This window comes from Electrona antarctica (assembly GCF_951216825.1).
Source record: "Electrona antarctica genome assembly, chromosome: 8".
Lineage (NCBI taxonomy): Eukaryota > Metazoa > Chordata > Actinopteri > Myctophiformes > Myctophidae > Electrona > Electrona antarctica.
This window is the reverse complement of record NC_136789.1, coordinates 15,329,096-15,354,264: the sequence shown is the minus strand read 5'-3', so window position 1 is coordinate 15,354,264 and position 25,169 is coordinate 15,329,096.

Below are 25,169 nucleotides of genomic sequence, written 5' to 3'. Positions count from 1 at the left end.
CAAAAATGATGAAAAACACTCCGAGACCATGGGCTATAGCCCATGGCCTCGGACGGCATACTATAGCATGCCGTTTTTCATCATTTTTGAGGATTTGAAAAAAAGATGAAAATCACTCCGAGACAATGGACTATAGCCCATGGTCTCGGAGTGATTTTCGTCTTTTTTTCAAATCCTCAAAAATGATGAAAAACACTCCGAGACCATGGGCTATAGCCCATGGCCTCGGACGGCATACTATAGCATGCCGTTTTTCATCATTTTTGAGGATTTGAAAAAAAGATGAAAATCACTCCGAGACAATGGACTATAGCCCATATATATAGTTTTTCTCAGCTCAATCAACAGGACCAGAACACACCTGGGCTGGCTGCCAGGATCACATCCACCAATGGGGAGGCTGTCTGTGTCCTGTCATGGTTTCTCCTCTGTATTATCTGATTAACATCCACGATTACACTTAAAAGCACTAAAGACACCTTTGATGCACAGCACCATTCAAATGCTCTGTACATGATCCCAAGGCCCCATTTGAAAAGTGACACCAAGAAGAACAACTTACAACCTAAAAATCACTGAGAGCTCAGCGGCACCCTTGTTAAGATGATGTCCATGTGAGCCAGAGGTTGTGAGTTCAAATCCGGCTGAGTTCCTGCTACTTTCACCTTGCAGCATGTTTTGAAGAATAACATCCAGAAGAGAACTGGAAAGAGATGGAAAGCTGAGGAGATTCTCAGAGAGCATGGTGGCCTCTGTGATAAGCTGCTCTCTATGTGAACCACAGGTCATGGGTTCAAGTTCAGCCCATGGCCTCATATGGCATACTACAGCATGCCGTTTTTCATAATTTTTTAGGATTTAAAAAAAGACGAAAATCACTCCGAGACCATGGGCTATAGCCCATGGCCTCGGACTTTATACTATAGCATGCCGTTTTTCATAATTTTTAAGGATTTGAAAAAAAGATGAAAATCACTCCGAGACAATGGACTATAGCCCATGGTCTCGGAGTGATTTTCGTCTTTTTTTCAAATCCTCAAAAATTATGAAAAACACTCCGAGACCATGGGCTATAGCCCATGGCCTCGGACGGCATACTATAGCATGCCGTTTTTCATCATTTTTGAGGATTTGAAAAAAAGATGAAAATCACTCCGAGACAATGGACTATAGCCCATGGTCTCGGAGTGATTTTCGTCTTTTTTTCAAATCCTCAAAAATTATGAAAAACACTCCGAGACCATGGGCTATAGCCCATGGCCTCGGACGGCATACTATAGCATCTCGTTTTTTATCATTTTTGAGGATTTGAAAAAAAGATGAAAATCACTCCGAGACAATGGACTATAGCCCATTGTCTCGGAGTGATTTTCGTCTTTTTTTTTCAAATCCTCAAAAATGAAGAAAAACACTCCGAGACCATGGGCTATAGCCCATGGCCTCGGACGGCATACTATAGCATGCCGTTTTTCATCATTTTTGAGGATTTGGAAAAAAAAGACGAAAATCACTCCGAGACCATGGGCTATAGTCCATTGTCTCGGAGTGATTTTCATCTTTTTTTCAAATCCTCAAAAATGATGAAAAACACTCCGAGACCATGGGCTATAGCCCATGGCCTCGGACGGCATACTATAGCATGCCGTTTTTTCATCATTTTTGAGGATTTGAAAAAAAGATGAAAATCACTCTGAGACAATGGACTATAGCCCATGGTCTCGGAGTGATTTTCGTCTTTTTTTCAAATCCTCAAAAATGATGAAAAACACTCCGAGACCATGGGCTATAGCCCATGGCCTCGGACGGCATACTATAGCATGCCGTTTTTCATCATTTTTGAGGATTTGAAAAAAAGATGAAAATAACTCCGAGACAATGGACTATAGCCCATATATATAGTTTTTCTCAGCTCAATCAACAGGACCAGAACACACCTGGGCTGGCTGCCAGGATCACATCCACCAATGGGGAGGCTGTCTGTGTCCTGTCATGGTTTCTCCTCTGTATTATCTGATTAACATCCACGATTACACTTAAAAGCACTAAAGACACCTTTGATGCACAGCACCATTCAAATGCTCTGTACATGATCCCAAGGCCCCATTTGAAAAGTGACACCAAGAAGAACAACTTACAACCTAAAAAACACTGAGAGCTCAGCGGCACCCTTGTTAAGATGATGTCCATGTGAGCCAGAGGTTGTGAGTTCAAATCCGGCTGAGTTCCTGCTACTTTCACCTTGCAGCATGTTTTGAAGAATAACATCCAGAAGAGAACTGGAAAGAGATGGAAAGGTGAGGAGATTCTCAGAGAGCATGGTGGCCTCTGTGATAAGCTGCTCTCTATGTGAACCACAGGTCATGGGTTCAAGTTCAGCCCATGGCCTCATATGGCATACTACAGCATGCCGTTTTTCATCATTTTTTAGGATTTAAAAAAATACGAAAATCACTCCGAGACCATGGGCTATAGCCCATGGCCTCGGACTTTATACTATAGCATGCCGTTTTTCATCATTTTTAAGGATTTGAAAAAAAGATGAAAATCACTCCGAGACAATGGACTATAGCCCATGGTCTCGGAGTGATTTTCGTCTTTTTTTCAAATCCTCAAAAATTATGAAAAACACTCCGAGACCATGGGCTATAGCCCATGGCCTCGGACGGCATACTATAGCATGCCGTTTTTCATCATTTTTGAGGATTTGAAAAAAAGATGAAAATCACTCCGAGACAATGGACTATAGCCCATGGTCTCGGAGTGATTTTCGTCTTTTTTTTTCAAATCCTCAAAAATGAAGAAAAACACTCCGAGACCATGGGCTATAGCCCATGGCCTCGGACGGCATACTATAGCATGCCGTTTTTCATCATTTTTGAGGATTTGGAAAAAAAAGACGAAAATCACTCCGAGACCATGGGCTATAGTCCATTGTCTCGGAGTGATTTTCGTCTTTTTTTCAAATCCTCAAAAATGATGAAAAACACTCCGAGACCATGGGCTATAGCCCATGGCCTCGGACGGCATACTATAGCATGCCGTTTTTCATCATTTTTGAGGATTTGAAAAAAAGATGAAAATCACTCCGAGACAATGGACTATAGCCCATATATATAGTTTTTCTCAGCTCAATCAACAGGACCAGAACACACCTGGGCTGGCTGCCAGGATCACATCCACCAATGGGGAGGCTGTCTGTGTCCTGTCATGGTTTCTCCTCTGTATTATCTGATTAACATCCACGATTACACTTAAAAGCACTAAAGACACCTTTGATGCACAGCACCATTCAAATGCTCTGTACATGATCCCAAGGCCCCATTTGAAAAGTGACACCAAGAAGAACAACTTACAACCTAAAAATCACTGAGAGCTCAGCGGCACCCTTGTTAAGATGATGTCCATGTGAGCCAGAGGTTGTGAGTTCAAATCCGGCTGAGTTCCTGCTACTTTCACCTTGCAGCATGTTTTGAAGAATAACATCCAGAAGAGAACTGGAAAGAGATGGAAAGCTGAGGAGATTCTCAGAGAGCATGGTGGCCTCTGTGATAAGCTGCTCTCTATGTGAACCACAGGTCATGGGTTCAAGTTCAGCCCATGGCCTCATATGGCATACTACAGCATGCCGTTTTTCATCATTTTTTAGGATTTAAAAAAAGACGAAAATCACTCCGAGACCATGGGCTATAGCCCATGGCCTCGGACTTTATACTCTAGCATGCCGTTTTTCATCATTTTTAAGGATTTGAAAAAAAGATGAAAATCACTCCGAGACAATGGACTATAGCCCATGGTCTCGGAGTGATTTTCGTCTTTTTTTCAAATCCTCAAAAATTATGAAAAACACTCCGAGACCATGGGCTATAGCCCATGGCCTCGGACGGCATACTATAGCATGCCGTTTTTCATCATTTTTGAGGATTTGAAAAAATGATGAAAATCACTCCGAGACAATGGACTATAGCCCATGGTTTCGGAGTGATTTTCGTCTTTTTTTTCCAAATCCTCAAAAATGAAGAAAATCACTCCGAGACCATGGGCTATAGCCCATGGCCTCGGACGGCATACTATAGCATGCCTTTTTTCATCATTTTTGAGGATTTGGAAAAAAAAGACGAAAATCACTCCGAGACCATGGGCTATAGTCCATTGTCTCGGAGTGATTTTCATCTTTTTTTCAAATCCTCAAAAATGATGAAAAACACTCCGAGACCATGGGCTATAGCCCATGGCCTCGGACGGCATACTATAGCATGCCGTTTTTTCATCATTTTTGAGGATTTGAAAAAAAGATGAAAATCACTCTGAGACAATGGACTATAGCCCATGGTCTCGGAGTGATTTTCGTCTTTTTTTCAAATCCTCAAAAATGATGAAAAACACTCCGAGACCATGGGCTATAGCCCATGGCCTCGGACGGCATACTATAGCATGCCGTTTTTCATCATTTTTGAGGATTTGAAAAAAAGATGAAAATCACTCCGAGACAATGGACTATAGCCCATGGTCTCGGAGTGATTTTCGACTTTTTTTCAAATCCTCAAAAATGATGAAAAACACTCCGAGACCATGGGCTATAGCCCATGGCCTCGGACGGCATACTATAGCATGCCGTTTTTCATCATTTTTGAGGATTTGAAAAAAAGATGAAAATCACTCCGAGACCATGGGCTATAGCCCATGGCCTCGGACTTTATACTATAGCATGCCGTTTTTCATCATTTTTAAGGATTTGAAAAAAATATGAAAATCACTCCGAGACAATGGACTATAGCCCATGGTCTCGGAGTGATTTTCGTCTTTTTTTCAAATCCTCAAAAATTATGAAAAACACTCCGAGACCATGGGCTATAGCCCATGGCCTCGGACGGCATACTATAGCATGCCGTTTTTCATCATTTTTGAGGATTTGAAAAAAAGATGAAAATCACTCCGAGACAATGGACTATAGCCCATGGTTTCGGAGTGATTTTCGTCTTTTTTTTCCAAATCCTCAAAAATGAAGAAAATCACTCCGAGACCATGGGCTATAGCCCATGGCCTCGGACGGCATACTATAGCATGCCGTTTTTCATCATTTTTGAGGATTTGGAAAAAAAAGACGAAAATCACTCCGAGACCATGGGCTATAGTCCATTGTCTCGGAGTGATTTTCATCTTTTTTTCAAATCCTCAAAAATGATGAAAAACACTCCGAGACCATGGGCTATAGCCCATGGCCTCGGACGGCATACTATAGCATGCCGTTTTTCATCATTTTTGAGGATTTGAAAAAAAGATGAAAATCACTCCGAGACAATGGACTATAGCCCATGGTCTCGGAGTGATTTTCGTCTTTTTTTCAAATCCTCAAAAATGATGAAAAACACTCCGAGACCATGGGCTATAGCCCATGGCCTCGGACGGCATACTATAGCATGCCGTTTTTCATCATTTTTGAGGATTTGAAAAAAAGATGAAAATCACTCCGAGACAATGGACTATAGCCCATATATATAGTTTTTCTCAGCTCAATCAACAGGACCAGAACACACCTGGGCTGGCTGCCAGGATCACATCCACCAATGGGGAGGCTGTCTGTGTCCTGTCATGGTTTCTCCTCTGTATTATCTGATTAACATCCACGATTACACTTAAAAGCACTAAAGACACCTTTGATGCACAGCACCATTCAAATGCTCTGTACATGATCCCAAGGCCCCATTTGAAAAGTGACACCAAGAAGAACAACTTACAACCTAAAAATCACTGAGAGCTCAGCGGCACCCTTGTTAAGATGATGTCCATGTGAGCCAGAGGTTGTGAGTTCAAATCCGGCTGAGTTCCTGCTACTTTCACCTTGCAGCATGTTTTGAAGAATAACATCCAGAAGAGAACTGGAAAGAGATGGAAAGCTGAGGAGATTCTCAGAGAGCATGGTGGCCTCTGTGATAAGCTGCTCTCTATGTGAACCACAGGTCATGGGTTCAAGTTCAGCCCATGGCCTCATATGGCATACTACAGCATGCCGTTTTTCATCATTTTTTAGGATTTAAAAAAAGACGAAAATCACTCCGAGACCATGGGCTATAGCCCATGGCCTCGGACTTTATACTATAGCATGCCGTTTTTCATCATTTTTAAGGATTTGAAAAAAAGATGAAAATCACTCCGAGACAATGGACTATAGCCCATGGTCTCGGAGTGATTTTCGTCTTTTTTTCAAATCCTCAAAAATTATGAAAAACACTCCGAGACCATGGGCTATAGCCCATGGCCTCGGACGGCATACTATAGCATGCCGTTTTTTATCATTTTTGAGGATTTGAAAAAAAGATGAAAATCACTCCGAGACAATGGACTATAGCCCATTGTCTCGGAGTGATTTTCGTCTTTTTTTTTCAAATCCTCAAAAATGAAGAAAAACACTCCGAGACCATGGGCTATAGCCCATGGCCTCGGACGGCATACTATAGCATGCCGTTTTTCATCATTTTTGAGGATTTGGAAAAAAAAGACGAAAATCACTCCGAGACCATGGGCTATAGTCCATTGTCTCGGAGTGATTTTCATCTTTTTTTCAAATCCTCAAAAATGATGAAAAACACTCCGAGACCATGGGCTATAGCCCATGGCCTCGGACGGCATACTATAGCATGCCGTTTTTTCATCATTTTTGAGGATTTGAAAAAAAGATGAAAATCACTCTGAGACAATGGACTATAGCCCATGGTCTCGGAGTGATTTTCGTCTTTTTTTCAAATCCTCAAAAATGATGAAAAACACTCCGAGACCATGGGCTATAGCCCATGGCCTCGGACGGCATACTATAGCATGCCGTTTTTCATCATTTTTGAGGATTTGAAAAAAAGATGAAAATCACTCCGAGACAATGGACTATAGCCCATATATATAGTTTTTCTCAGCTCAATCAACAGGACCAGAACACACCTGGGCTGGCTGCCAGGATCACATCCACCAATGGGGAGGCTGTCTGTGTCCTGTCATGGTTTCTCCTCTGTATTATCTGATTAACATCCACGATTACACTTAAAAGCACTAAAGACACCTTTGATGCACAGCACCATTCAAATGCTCTGTACATGATCCCAAGGCCCCATTTGAAAAGTGACACCAAGAAGAACAACTTACAACCTAAAAATCACTGAGAGCTCAGTGGCACCCTTGTTAAGATGATGTCAATGTGAGCCAGAGGTTGTGAGTTCAAATCCGGCTGAGTTCCTGCTACTTTCACCTTGCAGCATGTTTTGAAGAATAACATCCAGAAGAGAACTGGAAAGAGATGGAAAGCTGAGGAGATTCTCAGAGAGCATGGTGGCCTCTGTGATAAGCTGCTCTCTATGTGAACCACAGGTCATGGGTTCAAGTTCAGCCCATGGCCTCATATGGCATACTACAGCATGCCGTTTTTCATAATTTTTTAGGATTTAAAAAAAGACGAAAATCACTCCGAGACCATGGGCTATAGCCCATGGCCTCGGACTTTATACTATAGCATGCCGTTTTTCATAATTTTTAAGGATTTGAAAAAAAGATGAAAATCACTCCGAGACAATGGACTATAGCCCATGGTCTCGGAGTGATTTTCGTCTTTTTTTCAAATCCTCAAAAATTATGAAAAACACTCCGAGACCATGGGCTATAGCCCATGGCCTCGGACGGCATACTATAGCATGCCGTTTTTCATCATTTTTGAGGATTTGAAAAAAAGATGAAAATCACTCCGAGACAATGGACTATAGCCCATGGTCTCGGAGTGATTTTCGTCTTTTTTTCAAATCCTCAAAAATTATGAAAAACACTCCGAGACCATGGGCTATAGCCCATGGCCTCGGACGGCATACTATAGCATCTCGTTTTTTATCATTTTTGAGGATTTGAAAAAAAGATGAAAATCACTCCGAGACAATGGACTATAGCCCATTGTCTCGGAGTTATTTTCGTCTTTTTTTTTCAAATCCTCAAAAATGAAGAAAAACACTCCGAGACCATGGGCTATAGCCCATGGCCTCGGACGGCATACTATAGCATGCCGTTTTTCATCATTTTTGAGGATTTGGAAAAAAAAGACGAAAATCACTCCGAGACCATGGGCTATAGTCCATTGTCTCGGAGTGATTTTCATCTTTTTTTCAAATCCTCAAAAATGATGAAAAACACTCCGAGACCATGGGCTATAGCCCATGGCCTCGGACGGCATACTATAGCATGCCGTTTTTTCATCATTTTTGAGGATTTGAAAAAAAGATGAAAATCACTCTGAGACAATGGACTATAGCCCATGGTCTCGGAGTGATTTTCGTCTTTTTTTCAAATCCTCAAAAATGATGAAAAACACTCCGAGACCATGGGCTATAGCCCATGGCCTCGGACGGCATACTATAGCATGCCGTTTTTCATCATTTTTGAGGATTTGAAAAAAAGATGAAAATCACTCCGAGACAATGGACTATAGCCCATATATATAGTTTTTCTCAGCTCAATCAACAGGACCAGAACACACCTGGGCTGGCTGCCAGGATCACATCCACCAATGGGGAGGCTGTCTGTGTCCTGTCATGGTTTCTCCTCTGTATTATCTGATTAACATCCACGATTACACTTAAAAGCACTAAAGACACCTTTGATGCACAGCACCATTCAAATGCTCTGTACATGATCCCAAGGCCCCATTTGAAAAGTGACACCAAGAAGAACAACTTACAACCTAAAAATCACTGAGAGCTCAGTGGCACCCTTGTTAAGATGATGTCAATGTGAGCCAGAGGTTGTGAGTTCAAATCCGGCTGAGTTCCTGCTACTTTCACCTTGCAGCATGTTTTGAAGAATAACATCCAGAAGAGAACTGGAAAGAGATGGAAAGCTGAGGAGATTCTCAGAGAGCATGGTGGCCTCTGTGATAAGCTGCTCTCTATGTGAACCACAGGTCATGGGTTCAAGTTCAGCCCATGGCCTCATATGGCATACTACAGCATGCCGTTTTTCATAATTTTTTAGGATTTAAAAAAAGACGAAAATCACTCCGAGACCATGGGCTATAGCCCATGGCCTCGGACTTTATACTATAGCATGCCGTTTTTCATAATTTTTAAGGATTTGAAAAAAAGATGAAAATCACTCCGAGACAATGGACTATAGCCCATGGTCTCGGAGTGATTTTCGTCTTTTTTTCAAATCCTCAAAAATTATGAAAAACACTCCGAGACCATGGGCTATAGCCCATGGCCTCGGACGGCATACTATAGCATGCCGTTTTTCATCATTTTTGAGGATTTGAAAAAAAGATGAAAATCACTCCGAGACAATGGACTATAGCCCATGGTCTCGGAGTGATTTTCGTCTTTTTTTCAAATCCTCAAAAATGATGAAAAACACTCCGAGACCATGGGCTATAGCCCATGGCCTCGGACGGCATACTATAGCATGCCGTTTTTCATCATTTTTGAGGATTTGAAAAAAAGATGAAAATCACTCCGAGACAATGGACTATAGCCCATATATATAGTTTTTCTCAGCTCAATCAACAGGACCAGAACACACCTGGGCTGGCTGCCAGGATCACATCCACCAATGGGGAGGCTGTCTGTGTCCTGTCATGGTTTCTCCTCTGTATTATCTGATTAACATCCACGATTACACTTAAAAGCACTAAAGACACCTTTGATGCACAGCACCATTCAAATGCTCTGTACATGATCCCAAGGCCCCATTTGAAAAGTGACACCAAGAAGAACAACTTACAACCTAAAAATCACTGAGAGCTCAGCGGCACCCTTGTTAAGATGATGTCCATGTGAGCCAGAGGTTGTGAGTTCAAATCCGGCTGAGTTCCTGCTACTTTCACCTTGCAGCATGTTTTGAAGAATAACATCCAGAAGAGAACTGGAAAGAGATGGAAAGCTGAGGAGATTCTCAGAGAGCATGGTGGCCTCTGTGATAAGCTGCTCTCTATGTGAACCACAGGTCATGGGTTCAAGTTCAGCCCATGGCCTCATATGGCATACTACAGCATGCCGTTTTTCATCATTTTTTAGGATTTAAAAAAAGACGAAAATCACTCCGAGACCATGGGCTATAGCCCATGGCCTCGGACTTTATACTATAGCATGCCGTTTTTCATCATTTTTAAGGATTTGAAAAAAAGATGAAAATCACTCCGAGACCATGGGCTATAGCCCATGGCCTCGGACGGCATACTATAGCATGCCGTTTTTTCATCATTTTTGAGGATTTGAAAAAAAGATGAAAATCACTCTGAGACAATGGACTATAGCCCATGGTCTCGGAGTGATTTTCGTCTTTTTTTCAAATCCTCAAAAATGATGAAAAACACTCCGAGACCATGGGCTATAGCCCATGGCCTCGGACGGCATACTATAGCATGCCGTTTTTCATCATTTTTGAGGATTTGAAAAAAAGATGAAAATCACTCCGAGACAATGGACTATAGCCCATATATATAGTTTTTCTCAGCTCAATCAACAGGACCAGAACACACCTGGGCTGGCTGCCAGGATCACATCCACCAATGGGGAGGCTGTCTGTGTCCTGTCATGGTTTCTCCTCTGTATTATCTGATTAACATCCACGATTACACTTAAAAGCACTAAAGACACCTTTGATGCACAGCACCATTCAAATGCTCTGTACATGATCCCAAGGCCCCATTTGAAAAGTGACACCAAGAAGAACAACTTACAACCTAAAAATCACTGAGAGCTCAGCGGCACCCTTGTTAAGATGACGTCCATGTGAGCCAGAGGTTGTGAGTTCAAATCCGGCTGAGTTCCTGCTACTTTCACCTTGCAGCATGTTTTGAAGAATAACATCCAGAAGAGAACTGGAAAGAGATGGAAAGCTGAGGAGATTCTCAGAGAGCATGGTGGCCTCTGTGATAAGCTGCTCTCTATGTGAACCACAGGTCATGGGTTCAAGTTCAGCCCATGGCCTCATATGGCATACTACAGCATGCCGTTTTTCATCATTTTTTAGGATTTAAAAAAAGACGAAAATCACTCCGAGACCATGGGCTATAGCCCATGGCCTCGGACTTTATACTATAGCATGCCGTTTTTCATCATTTTTAAGGATTTGAAAAAAAGATGAAAATCACTCCGAGACAATGGACTATAGCCCATGGTCTCGGAGTGATTTTCGTCTTTTTTTCAAATCCTCAAAAATTATGAAAAACACTCCGAGACCATGGGCTATAGCCCATGGCCTCGGACGGCATACTATAGCATGCCGTTTTTCATCATTTTTGAGGATTTGAAAAAAAAAGACGAAAATCACTCCGAGACCATGGGCTATAGTCCATTGTCTCGGAGTGATTTTCATCTTTTTTTCAAATCCTCAAAAATGATGAAAAACACTCCGAGACCATGGGCTATAGCCCATGGCCTCGGACGGCATACTATAGCATGCCGTTTTTTCATCATTTTTGAGGATTTGAAAAAAAGATGAAAATCACTCTGAGACAATGGACTATAGCCCATGGTCTCGGAGTGATTTTCGTCTTTTTTTCAAATCCTCAAAAATGATGAAAAACACTCCGAGACCATGGGCTATAGCCCATGGCCTCGGACGGCATACTATAGCATGCCGTTTTTCATCATTTTTGAGGATTTGAAAAAAAGATGAAAATCACTCCGAGACAATGGACTATAGCCCTTATATATAGTTTTTCTCAGCTCAATCAACAGGACCAGAACACACCTGGGCTGGCTGCCAGGATCACATCCACCAATGGGGAGGCTGTCTGTGTCCTGTCATGGTTTCTCCTCTGTATTATCTGATTAACATCCACGATTACACTTAAAAGCACTAAAGACAACTTTGATGCACAGCACCATTCAAATGCTCTGTACATGATCCCAAGGCCCCATTTGAAAAGTGACACCAAGAAGAACAACTTACAACCTAAAAATCACTGAGAGCTCAGCGGCACCCTTGTTAAGATGATGTCCATGTGAGCCAGAGGTTGTGAGTTCAAATCCGGATGAGTTCCTGCTACTTTCACCTTGCAGCATGTTTTGAAGAATAACATCCAGAAGAGAACTGGAAAGAGATGGAAAGCTGAGGAGATTCTCAGAGAGCATGGTGGCCTCTGTGATAAGCTGCTCTCTATGTGAACCACAGGTCATGGGTTCAAGTTCAGCCCATGGCCTCATATGGCATACTACAGCATGCCGTTTTTCATCATTTTTTAGGATTTAAAAAAAGACGAAAATCACTCCGAGACCATGGGCTATAGCCCATGGCCTCGGACTTTATACTATAGCATGCCGTTTTTCATAATTTTTAAGGATTTGAAAAAAAGATGAAAATCACTCAGACAATGGACTATAGCCCATGGTCTCGGAGTGATTTTCGTCTTTTTTTCAAATCCTCAAAAATTATGAAAAACACTCCGAGACCATGGGCTATAGCCCATGGCCTCGGACGGCATACTATAGCATGCCGTTTTTCATCATTTTTGAGGATTTGAAAAAAAGATGAAAATCACTCCGAGACAATGGACTATAGCCCATGGTCTCGGAGTGATTTTCGTCTTTTTTTCAAATCCTCAAAAATTATGAAAAACACTCCGAGACCATGGGCTATAGCCCATGGCCTCGGACGGCATACTATAGCATCTCGTTTTTTATCATTTTTGAGGATTTGAAAAAAAGATGAAAATCACTCCGAGACAATGGACTATAGCCCATTGTCTCGGAGTGATTTTCGTCTTTTTTTTTCAAATCCTCAAAAATGAAGAAAAACACTCCGAGACCATGGGCTATAGCCCATGGCCTCGGACGGCATACTATAGCATGCCGTTTTTCATCATTTTTGAGGATTTGGAAAAAAAAGACGAAAATCACTCCGAGACCATGGGCTATAGTCCATTGTCTCGGAGTGATTTTCATCTTTTTTTCAAATCCTCAAAAATGATGAAAAACACTCCGAGACCATGGGCTATAGCCCATGGCCTCGGACGGCATACTATAGCATGCCGTTTTTTCATCATTTTTGAGGATTTGAAAAAAAGATGAAAATCACTCTGAGACAATGGACTATAGCCCATGGTCTCGGAGTGATTTTCGTCTTTTTTTCAAATCCTCAAAAATGACGAAAAACACTCCGAGACCATGGGCTATAGCCCATGGCCTCGGACGGCATACTATAGCATGCCGTTTTTCATCATTTTTGAGGATTTGAAAAAAAGATGAAAATCACTCCGAGACAATGGACTATAGCCCATATATATAGTTTTTCTCAGCTCAATCAATAGGACCAGAACACACCTGGGCTGGCTGCCAGGATCACATCCACCAATGGGGAGGCTGTCTGTGTCCTGTCATGGTTTCTCCTCTGTATTATCTGATTAACATCCACGATTACACTTAAAAGCACTAAAGACACCTTTGATGCACAGCACCATTCAAATGCTCTGTACATGATCCCAAGGCCCCATTTGAAAAGTGACACCAAGAAGAACAACATACAACCTAAAAAACACTGAGAGCTCAGCGGCACCCTTGTTAAGATGATGTCCATGTGAGCCAGAGGTTGTGAGTTCAAATCCGGCTGAGTTCCTGCTACTTTCACCTTGCAGCATGTTTTGAAGAATAACATCCAGAAGAGAACTGGAAAGAGATGGAAAGCTGAGGAGATTCTCAGAGAGCATGGTGGCCTCTGTGATAAGCTGCTCTCTATGTGAACCACAGGTCATGGGTTCAAGTTCAGCCCATGGCCTCATATGGCATACTACAGCATGCCGTTTTTCATCATTTTTTAGGATTTAAAAAAATACGAAAATCACTCCGAGACCATGGGCTATAGCCCATGGCCTCGGACTTTATACTATAGCATGCCGTTTTTCATCATTTTTAAGGATTTGAAAAAAAGATGAAAATCACTCCGAGACAATGGACTATAGCCCATGGTCTCGGAGTGATTTTCGTCTTTTTTTCAAATCCTCAAAAATTATGAAAAACACTCCGAGACCATGGGCTATAGCCCATGGCCTCGGACGGCATACTATAGCATGCCGTTTTTCATCATTTTTGAGGATTTGAAAAAAAGATGAAAATCACTCCGAGACAATGGACTATAGCCCATGGTCTCGGAGTGATTTTCGTCTTTTTTTTTCAAATCCTCAAAAATGAAGAAAAACACTCCGAGACCATGGGCTATAGCCCATGGCCTCGGACGGCATACTATAGCATGCCGTTTTTCATCATTTTTGAGGATTTGGAAAAAAAAGACGAAAATCACTCCGAGACCATGGGCTATAGTCCATTGTCTCGGAGTGATTTTCGTCTTTTTTTCAAATCCTCAAAAATGATGAAAAACACTCCGAGACCATGGGCTATAGCCCATGGCCTCGGACGGCATACTATAGCATGCCGTTTTTCATCATTTTTGAGGATTTGAAAAAAAGATGAAAATCACTCCGAGACAATGGACTATAGCCCATATATATAGTTTTTCTCAGCTCAATCAACAGGACCAGAACACACCTGGGCTGGCTGCCAGGATCACATCCACCAATGGGGAGGCTGTCTGTGTCCTGTCATGGTTTCTCCTCTGTATTATCTGATTAACATCCACGATTACACTTAAAAGCACTAAAGACACCTTTGATGCACAGCACCATTCAAATGCTCTGTACATGATCCCAAGGCCCCATTTGAAAAGTGACACCAAGAAGAACAACTTACAACCTAAAAATCACTGAGAGCTCAGCGGCACCCTTGTTAAGATGATGTCCATGTGAGCCAGAGGTTGTGAGTTCAAATCCGGCTGAGTTCCTGCTACTTTCACCTTGCAGCATGTTTTGAAGAATAACATCCAGAAGAGAACTGGAAAGAGATGGAAAGCTGAGGAGATTCTCAGAGAGCATGGTGGCCTCTGTGATAAGCTGCTCTCTATGTGAACCACAGGTCATGGGTTCAAGTTCAGCCCATGGCCTCATATGGCATACTACAGCATGCCGTTTTTCATCATTTTTTAGGATTTAAAAAAAGACGAAAATCACTCCGAGACCATGGGCTATAGCCCATGGCCTCGGACTTTATACTCTAGCATGCCGTTTTTCATCATTTTTAAGGATTTGAAAAAAAGATGAAAATCACTCCGAGACAATGGACTATAGCCCATGGTCTCGGAGTGATTTTCGTCTTTTTTTCAAATCCTCAAAAATTATGAAAAACACTCCGAGACCATGGGCTATAGCCCATGGCCTCGGACGGCATACTATAGCATGCCGTTTTTCATCATTTTTGAGGATTTGAAAAAAAGATGAAAATCACTCCGAGACAATGGACTATAGCCCATGGTTTCGGAGTGATTTTCGTCTTTTTTTTCCAAATCCTCAAAAATGAAGAAAATCACTCCGAGACCATGGGCTATAGCCCATGGCCTCGGACGGCATACTATAGCATGCCTTTTTTCATCATTTTTGAGGATTTGGAAAAAAAAGACGAAAATCACTCCGAGACCATGGGCTATAGTCCATTGTCTCGGAGTGATTTTCATCTTTTTTTCAAATCCTCAAAAATGATGAAAAACACTCCGAGACCATGGGCTATAGCCCATGGCCTCGGACGGCATACTATAGCATGCCGTTTTTTCATCATTTTTGAGGATTTGAAAAAAAGATGAAAATCACTCTGAGACAATGGACTATAGCCCATGGTCTCGGAGTGATTTTCGTCTTTTTTTCAAATCCTCAAAAATGATGAAAAACACTCCGAGACCATGGGCTATAGCCCATGGCCTCGGACGGCATACTATAGCATGCCGTTTTTCATCATTTTTGAGGATTTGAAAAAAAGATGAAAATCACTCCGAGACAATGGACTATAGCCCATGGTCTCGGAGTGATTTTCGACTTTTTTTCAAATCCTCAAAAATGATGAAAAACACTCCGAGACCATGGGCTATAGCCCATGGCCTCGGACGGCATACTATAGCATGCCGTTTTTCATCATTTTTGAGGATTTGAAAAAAAGATGAAAATCACTCCGAGACCATGGGCTATAGCCCATGGCCTCGGACTTTATACTATAGCATGCCGTTTTTCATCATTTTTAAGGATTTGAAAAAAATATGAAAATCACTCCGAGACAATGGACTATAGCCCATGGTCTCGGAGTGATTTTCGTCTTTTTTTCAAATCCTCAAAAATTATGAAAAACACTCCGAGACCATGGGCTATAGCCCATGGCCTCGGACGGCATACTATAGCATGCCGTTTTTTATCATTTTTGAGGATTTGAAAAAAAGATGAAAATCACTCCGAGACAATGGACTATAGCCCATATATATAGTTTTTCTCAGCTCAATCAACAGGACCAGAACACACCTGGGCTGGCTGCCAGGATCACATCCACCAATGGGGAGGCTGTCTGTGTCCTGTCATGGTTTCTCCTCTGTATTATCTGATTAACATCCACGATTACACTTAAAAGCACTAAAGACACCTTTGATGCACAGCACCATTCAAATGCTCTGTACATGATCCCAAGGCCCCATTTGAAAAGTGACACCAAGAAGAACAACTTACAACCTAAAAATCACTGAGAGCTCAGTGGCACCCTTGTTAAGATGATGTCAATGTGAGCCAGAGGTTGTGAGTTCAAATCCGGCTGAGTTCCTGCTACTTTCACCTTGCAGCATGTTTTGAAGAATAACATCCAGAAGAGAACTGGAAAGAGATGGAAAGCTGAGGAGATTCTCAGAGAGCATGGTGGCCTCTGTGATAAGCTGCTCTCTATGTGAACCACAGGTCATGGGTTCAAGTTCAGCCCATGGCCTCATATGGCATACTACAGCATGCCGTTTTTCATAATTTTTTAGGATTTAAAAAAAGACGAAAATCACTCCGAGACCATGGGCTATAGCCCATGGCCTCGGACTTTATACTATAGCATGCCGTTTTTCATAATTTTTAAGGATTTGAAAAAAAGATGAAAATCACTCCGAGACAATGGACTATAGCCCATGGTCTCGGAGTGATTTTCGTCTTTTTTTCAAATCCTCAAAAATTATGAAAAACACTCCGAGACCATGGGCTATAGCCCATGGCCTCGGACGGCATACTATAGCATGCCGTTTTTCATCATTTTTGAGGATTTGAAAAAAAGATGAAAATCACTCCGAGACAATGGACTATAGCCCATGGTCTCGGAGTGATTTTCGTCTTTTTTTCAAATCCTCAAAAATTATGAAAAACACTCCGAGACCATGGGCTATAGCCCATGGCCTCGGACGGCATACTATAGCATCTCGTTTTTTATCATTTTTGAGGATTTGAAAAAAAGATGAAAATCACTCCGAGACAATGGACTATAGCCCATTGTCTCGGAGTGATTTTCGTCTTTTTTTTTCAAATCCTCAAAAATGAAGAAAAACACTCCGAGACCATGGGCTATAGCCCATGGCCTCGGACGGCATACTATAGCATGCCGTTTTTCATCATTTTTGAGGATTTGGAAAAAAAAGACGAAAATCACTCCGAGACCATGGGCTATAGTCCATTGTCTCGGAGTGATTTTCATCTTTTTTTCAAATCCTCAAAAATGATGAAAAACACTCCGAGACCATGGGCTATAGCCCATGGCCTCGGACGGCATACTATAGCATGCCGTTTTTTCATCATTTTTGAGGATTTGAAAAAAAGATGAAAATCACTCTGAGACAATGGACTATAGCCCATGGTCTCGGAGTGATTTTCGTCTTTTTTCAAATCCTCAAAAATGATGAAAAACACTCCGAGACCATGGGCTATAGCCCATGGCCTCGGACGGCATACTATAGCATGCCGTTTTTCATCATTTTTGAGGATTTGAAAAAAAGATGAAAATCACTCCGAGACAATGGACTATAGCCCTTATATATAGTTTTTCTCAGCTCAATCAACAGGACCAGAACACACCTGGGCTGGCTGCCAGGATCACATCCACCAATGGGGAGGCTGTCTGTGTCCTGTCATGGTTTCTCCTCTGTATTATCTGATTAACATCCACGATTACACTTAAAAGCACTAAAGACAACTTTGATGCACAGCACCATTCAAATGCTCTGTACATGATCCCAAGGCCCCATTTGAAAAGTGACACCAAGAAGAACAACTTACAACCTAAAAATCACTGAGAGCTCAGCGGCACCCTTGTTAAGATGATGTCCATGTGAGCCAGAGGTTGTGAGTTCAAATCCGGATGAGTTCCTGCTACTTTCACCTTGCAGCATGTTTTGAAGAATAACATCCAGAAGAGAACTGGAAAGAGATGGAAAGCTGAGGAGATTCTCAGAGAGCATGGTGGCCTCTGTGATAAGCTGCTCTCTATGTGAACCACAGGTCATGGGTTCAAGTTCAGCCCATGGCCTCATATGGCATACTACAGCATGCCGTTTTTCATCATTTTTTAGGATTTAAAAAAAGACGAAAATCACTCCGAGACCATGGGCTATAGCCCATGGCCTCGGACTTTATACTATAGCATGCCGTTTTTCATCATTTTTAAGGATTTGAAAAAAAGATGAAAATCACTCCGAGACAATGGACTATAGCCCATGGTCTCGGAGTGATTTTCGTCTTTTTTTCAAATCCTAAAAAATTATGAAAAACACTCCGAGACCATGGGCTATAGCCCATGGCCTCGGACGGCATACTATAGCATGCCGTTTTTCATCATTTTTGAGGATTTGAAAAAAAGATGAAAAGCACTCCGAGACAATGGACTATAGCCCATGGTTTCGGAGTGATTTTCGTCTTTTTTTTTCAAATCCTCAAAAATGAAGAAAATCACTCCGAGACCATGGGCTATAGCCCATGGCCTCGGACGGCATACTATAGCATGCCGTTTTTCATCATTTTTGAGGATTTGGAAAAAAAAGACGAAAATCACTCCGAGACCATGGGCTATAGTCCATTGTCTCGGAGTGATTTTCATCTTTTTTTCAAATCCTCAAAAATGATGAAAAACACTCCGAGACCATGGGCTATAGCCCATGGCCTCGGACGGCATACTATAGCATGCCGTTTTTTCATCATTTTTGAGGATTTGAAAAAAAGATGAAAATCACTCTGAGACAATGGACTATAGCCCATGGTCTCGGAGTGATTTTCGTCTTTTTTTCAAATCCTCAAAAATGATGAAAAACACTCCGAGACCATGGGCTATAGCCCATGGCCTCGGACGGCATACTATAGCATGCCGTTTTTCATCATTTTTGAGGATTTGAAAAAAAGATGAAAATCACTCCGAGACAATGGACTATAGCCCATATATATAGTTTTTCTCAGCTCAATCAACAGGACCAGAACACACCTGGGCTGGCTGCCAGGATCACATCCACCAATGGGGAGGCTGTCTGTGTCCTGTCATGGTTTCTCCTCTGTATTATCTGATTAACATCCACGATTACACTTAAAAGCACTAAAGACACCTTTGATGCACAGCACCATTCAAATGCTCTGTACATGATCCCAAGGCCCCATTTGAAAAGTGACACCAAGAAGAACAACTTACAACCTAAAAATCACTGAGAGCTCAGTGGCACCCTTGTTAAGATGATGTCAATGTGAGCCAGAGGTTGTGAGTTCAAATCCGGCTGAGTTCCTGCTACTTTCACCTTGCAGCATGTTTTGAAGAATAACATCCAGAAGAGAACTGGAAAGAGATGGAAAGCTGAGGAGATTCTCAGAGAGCATGGTGGCCTCTGTGATAAGCTGCTCTCTATGTGAACCACAGGTCATGGGTTCAAGTTCAGCCCATGGCCTCATATGGCATACTACAGCATGCCGTTTTTCATAATTTTTTAGGATTTAAAAAAAGACGAAAATCACTCCGAGACCATGGGCTATAGCCCATGGCCTCGGACTTTATACTATAGCATGCCGTTTTTCATAATTTTTAAGGATTTGAAAAAAAGATGAAAATCACTCCGAGACAATGGACTATAGCCCATGGTCTCGGAGTGATTTTCGTCTTTTTTTCAAATCCTCAAAAATTATGAAAAACACTCCGAGACCATGGGCTATAGCCCATGGCCTCGGACGGCATACTATAGCATGCCGTTTTTCATCATTTTTGAGGATTTGAAAAAAAGATGAAAATCACTCCGAGACAATGGACTATAGCCCATGGTCTCGGAGTGATTTTCGTCTTTTTTTCAAATCCTCAAAAATGATGAAAAACACTCCGAGACCATGGGCTATAGCCCATGGCCTCGGACGGCATACTATAGCATGCCGTTTTTCATCATTTTTGAGGATTTGAAAAAAAGATGAAAATCACTCCGAGACAATGGACTATAGCCCATATATATAGTTTTTCTCAGCTCAATCAACAGGACCAGAACACACCTGGGCTGGCTGCCAGGATCACATCCACCAATGGGGAGGCTGTCTGTGTCCTGTCATGGTTTCTCCTCTGTATTATCTGATTAACATCCACGATTACACTTAAAAGCACTAAAGACACCTTTGATGCACAGCACCATTCAAATGCTCTGTACATGATCCCAAGGCCCCATTTGAAAAGTGACACCAAGAAGAACAACTTACAACCTAAAAATCACTGAGAGCTCAGCGGCACCCTTGTTAAGATGATGTCCATGTGAGCCAGAGGTTGTGAGTTCAAATCCGGCTGAGTTCCTGCTACTTTCACCTTGCAGCATGTTTTGAAGAATAACATCCAGAAGAGAACTGGAAAGAGATGGAAAGCTGAGGAGATTCTCAGAGAGCATGGTGGCCTCTGTGATAAGCTGCTCTCTATGTGAACCACAGGTCATGGGTTCAAGTTCAGCCCATGGCCTCATATGGCATACTACAGCATGCCGTTTTTCATCATTTTTTAGGATTTAAAAAAAGACGAAAATCACTCCGAGACCATGGGCTATAGCCCATGGCCTCGGACTTTATACTATAGCATGCCGTTTTTCATCATTTTTAAGGATTTGAAAAAAAGATGAAAATCACTCCGAGACCATGGGCTATAGCCCATGGCCTCGGACGGCATACTATAGCATGCCGTTTTTTCATCATTTTTGAGGATTTGAAAAAAAGATGAAAATCACTCTGAGACAATGGACTATAGCCCATGGTCTCGGAGTGATTTTCGTCTTTTTTTCAAATCCTCAAAAATGATGAAAAACACTCCGAGACCATGGGCTATAGCCCATGGCCTCGGACGGCATACTATAGCATGCCGTTTTTCATCATTTTTGAGGATTTGAAAAAAAGATGAAAATCACTCCGAGACAATGGACTATAGCCCATATATATAGTTTTTCTCAGCTCAATCAACAGGACCAGAACACACCTGGGCTGGCTGCCAGGATCACATCCACCAATGGGGAGGCTGTCTGTGTCCTGTCATGGTTTCTCCTCTGTATTATCTGATTAACATCCACGATTACACTTAAAAGCACTAAAGACACCTTTGATGCACAGCACCATTCAAATGCTCTGTACATGATCCCAAGGCCCCATTTGAAAAGTGACACCAAGAAGAACAACTTACAACCTAAAAATCACTGAGAGCTCAGCGGCACCCTTGTTAAGATGATGTCCATGTGAGCCAGAGGTTGTGAGTTCAAATCCGGCTGAGTTCCTGCTACTTTCACCTTGCAGCATGTTTTGAAGAATAACATCCAGAAGAGAACTGGAAAGAGATGGAAAGCTGAGGAGATTCTCAGAGAGCATGGTGGCCTCTGTGATAAGCTGCTCTCTATGTGAACCACAGGTCATGGGTTCAAGTTCAGCCCATGGCCTCATATGGCATACTACAGCATGCCGTTTTTCATCATTTTTTAGGATTTAAAAAAAGACGAAAATCACTCCGAGACCATGGGCTATAGCCCATGGCCTCGGACTTTATACTATAGCATGCCGTTTTTCATCATTTTTAAGGATTTGAAAAAAAGATGAAAATCACTCCGAGACAATGGACTATAGCCCATGGTCTCGGAGTGATTTTCGTCTTTTTTTCAAATCCTCAAAAATTATGAAAAACACTCCGAGACCATGGGCTATAGCCCATGGCCTCGGACGGCATACTATAGCATGCCGTTTTTCATCATTTTTGAGGATTTGAAAAAAAAAGACGAAAATCACTCCGAGACCATGGGCTATAGTCCATTGTCTCGGAGTGATTTTCATCTTTTTTTCAAATCCTCAAAAATGATGAAAAACACTCCGAGACCATGGGCTATAGCCCATGGCCTCGGACGGCATACTATAGCATGCCGTTTTTTCATCATTTTTGAGGATTTGAAAAAAAGATGAAAATCACTCTGAGACAATGGACTATAGCCCATGGTCTCGGAGTGATTTTCGTCTTTTTTTCAAATCCTCAAAAATGATGAAAAACACTCCGAGACCATGGGCTATAGCCCATGGCCTCGGACGGCATACTATAGCATGCCGTTTTTCATCATTTTTGAGGATTTGAAAAAAAGATGAAAATCACTCCGAGACAATGGACTATAGCCCTTATATATAGTTTTTCTCAGCTCAATCAACAGGACCAGAACACACCTGGGCTGGCTGCCAGGATCACATCCACCAATGGGGAGGCTGTCTGTGTCCTGTCATGGTTTCTCCTCTGTATTATCTGATTAACATCCACGATTACACTTAAAAGCACTAAAGACAACTTTGATGCACAGCACCATTCAAATGCTCTGTACATGATCCCAAGGCCCCATTTGAAAAGTGACACCAAGAAGAACAACTTACAACCTAAAAATCACTGAGAGCTCAGCGGCACCCTTGTTAAGATGATGTCCATGTGAGCCAGAGGTTGTGAGTTCAAATCCGGATGAGTTCCTGCTACTTTCACCTTGCAGCATGTTTTGAAGAATAACATCCAGAAGAGAACTGGAAAGAGATGGAAAGCTGAGGAGATTCTCAGAGAGCATGGTGGCCTCTGTGATAAGCTGCTCTCTATGTGAACCACAGGTCATGGGTTCAAGTTCAGCCCATGGCCTCATATGGCATACTACAGCATGCCGTTTTTCATCATTTTTTAGGATTTAAAAAAAGACGAAAATCACTCCGAGACCATGGGCTATAGCCCATGGCCTCGGACTTTATACTATAGCATGCCGTTTTTCATCATTTTTAAGGATTTGAAAAAAAGATGAAAATCACTCCGAGACAATGGACTATAGCCCATGGTCTCGGAGTGATTTTCGTCTTTTTTTCAAATCCTAAAAAATTATGAAAAACACTCCGAGACCATGGGCTATAGCCCATGGCCTCGGACGGCATACTATAGCATGCCGTTTTTCATCATTTTTGAGGATTTGAAAAAAAGATGAAAAGCACTCCGAGACAATGGACTATAGCCCATGGTTTCGGAGTGATTTTCGTCTTTTTTTTTCAAATCCTCAAAAATGAAGAAAATCACTCCGAGACCATGGGCTATAGCCCATGGCCTCGGACGGCATACTATAGCATGCCGTTTTTCATCATTTTTGAGGATTTGGAAAAAAAAGACGAAAATCACTCCGAGACCATGGGCTATAGTCCATTGTCTCGGAGTGATTTTCATCTTTTTTTCAAATCCTCAAAAATGATGAAAAACACTCCGAGACCATGGGCTATAGCCCATGGCCTCGGACGGCATACTATAGCATGCCGTTTTTTCATCATTTTTGAGGATTTGAAAAAAAGATGAAAATCACTCTGAGACAATGGACTATAGCCCATGGTCTCGGAGTGATTTTCGTCTTTTTTTCAAATCCTCAAAAATGATGAAAAACACTCCGAGACCATGGGCTATAGCCCATGGCCTCGGACGGCATACTATAGCATGCCGTTTTTCATCATTTTTGAGGATTTGAAAAAAAGATGAAAATCACTCCGAGACAATGGACTATAGCCCATATATATAGTTTTTCTCAGCTCAATCAACAGGACCAGAACACACCTGGGCTGGCTGCCAGGATCACATCCACCAATGGGGAGGCTGTCTGTGTCCTGTCATGGTTTCTCCTCTGTATTATCTGATTAACATCCACGATTACACTTAAAAGCACTAAAGACAACTTTGATGCACAGCACCATTCAAATGCTCTGTACATGATCCCAAGGCCCCATTTGAAAAGTGACACCAAGAAGAACAACTTACAACCTAAAAATCACTGAGAGCTCAGCGGCACCCTTGTTAAGATGATGTCCATGTGAGCCAGAGGTTGTGAGTTCAAATCCGGCTGAGTTCCTGCTACTTTCACCTTGCAGCATGTTTTGAAGAATAACATCCAGAAGAGAACTGGAAAGAGATGGAAAGCTGAGGAGATTCTCAGAGAGCATGCAGTGGCCTCTGTGATAAGCTGCTCTCTATGTGAACCACAGGTCATGGGTTCAAGTTCAGCCCATGGCCTCATATGGCATACTACAGCATGCCGTTTTTCATCATTTTTTAGGATTTAAAAAAAGACGAAAATCACTCCGAGACCATGGGCTATAGCCCATGGCCTCGGACTTTATACTATAGCATGCCGTTTTTCATCATTTTTAAGGATTTGAAAAAAAGATGAAAATCACTCCGAGACAATGGACTATAGCCCATGGTTTCGGAGTGATTTTCGTCTTTTTTTTTCAAATCCTCAAAAATGAAGAAAAACACTCCGAGACCATGGGCTATAGCCCATGGCCTCGGACGGCATACTATAGCATGCCGTTTTTTATCATTTTTGAGGATTTGGAAAAAAAAGACGAAAATCACTCCGAGACCATGGGCTATAGTCCATTGTCTCGGAGTGATTTTCATCTTTTTTTTAAATCCTCAAAAATGATGAAAAACACTCCGAGACCATGGGCTATAGCCCATGGCCTCGGACTTTATACTATAGCATGCCGTTTTTCATCATTTTTAAGGATTTGAAAAAAAGATGAAAATCACTCCGAGACAATGGACTATAGCCCATGGTTTCGGAGTGATTTTCGTCTTTTTTTTTCAAATCCTCAAAAATGAAGAAAAACACTCCGAGACCATGGGCTATAGCCCATGGCCTCGGACGGCATACTATAGCATGCCGTTTTTTATCATTTTTGAGGATTTGGAAAAAAAAGACGAAAATCACTCCGAGACCATGGGCTATAGTCCATTGTCTCGGAGTGATTTTCATCTTTTTTTTAAATCCTCAAAAATGATGAAAAACACTCCGAG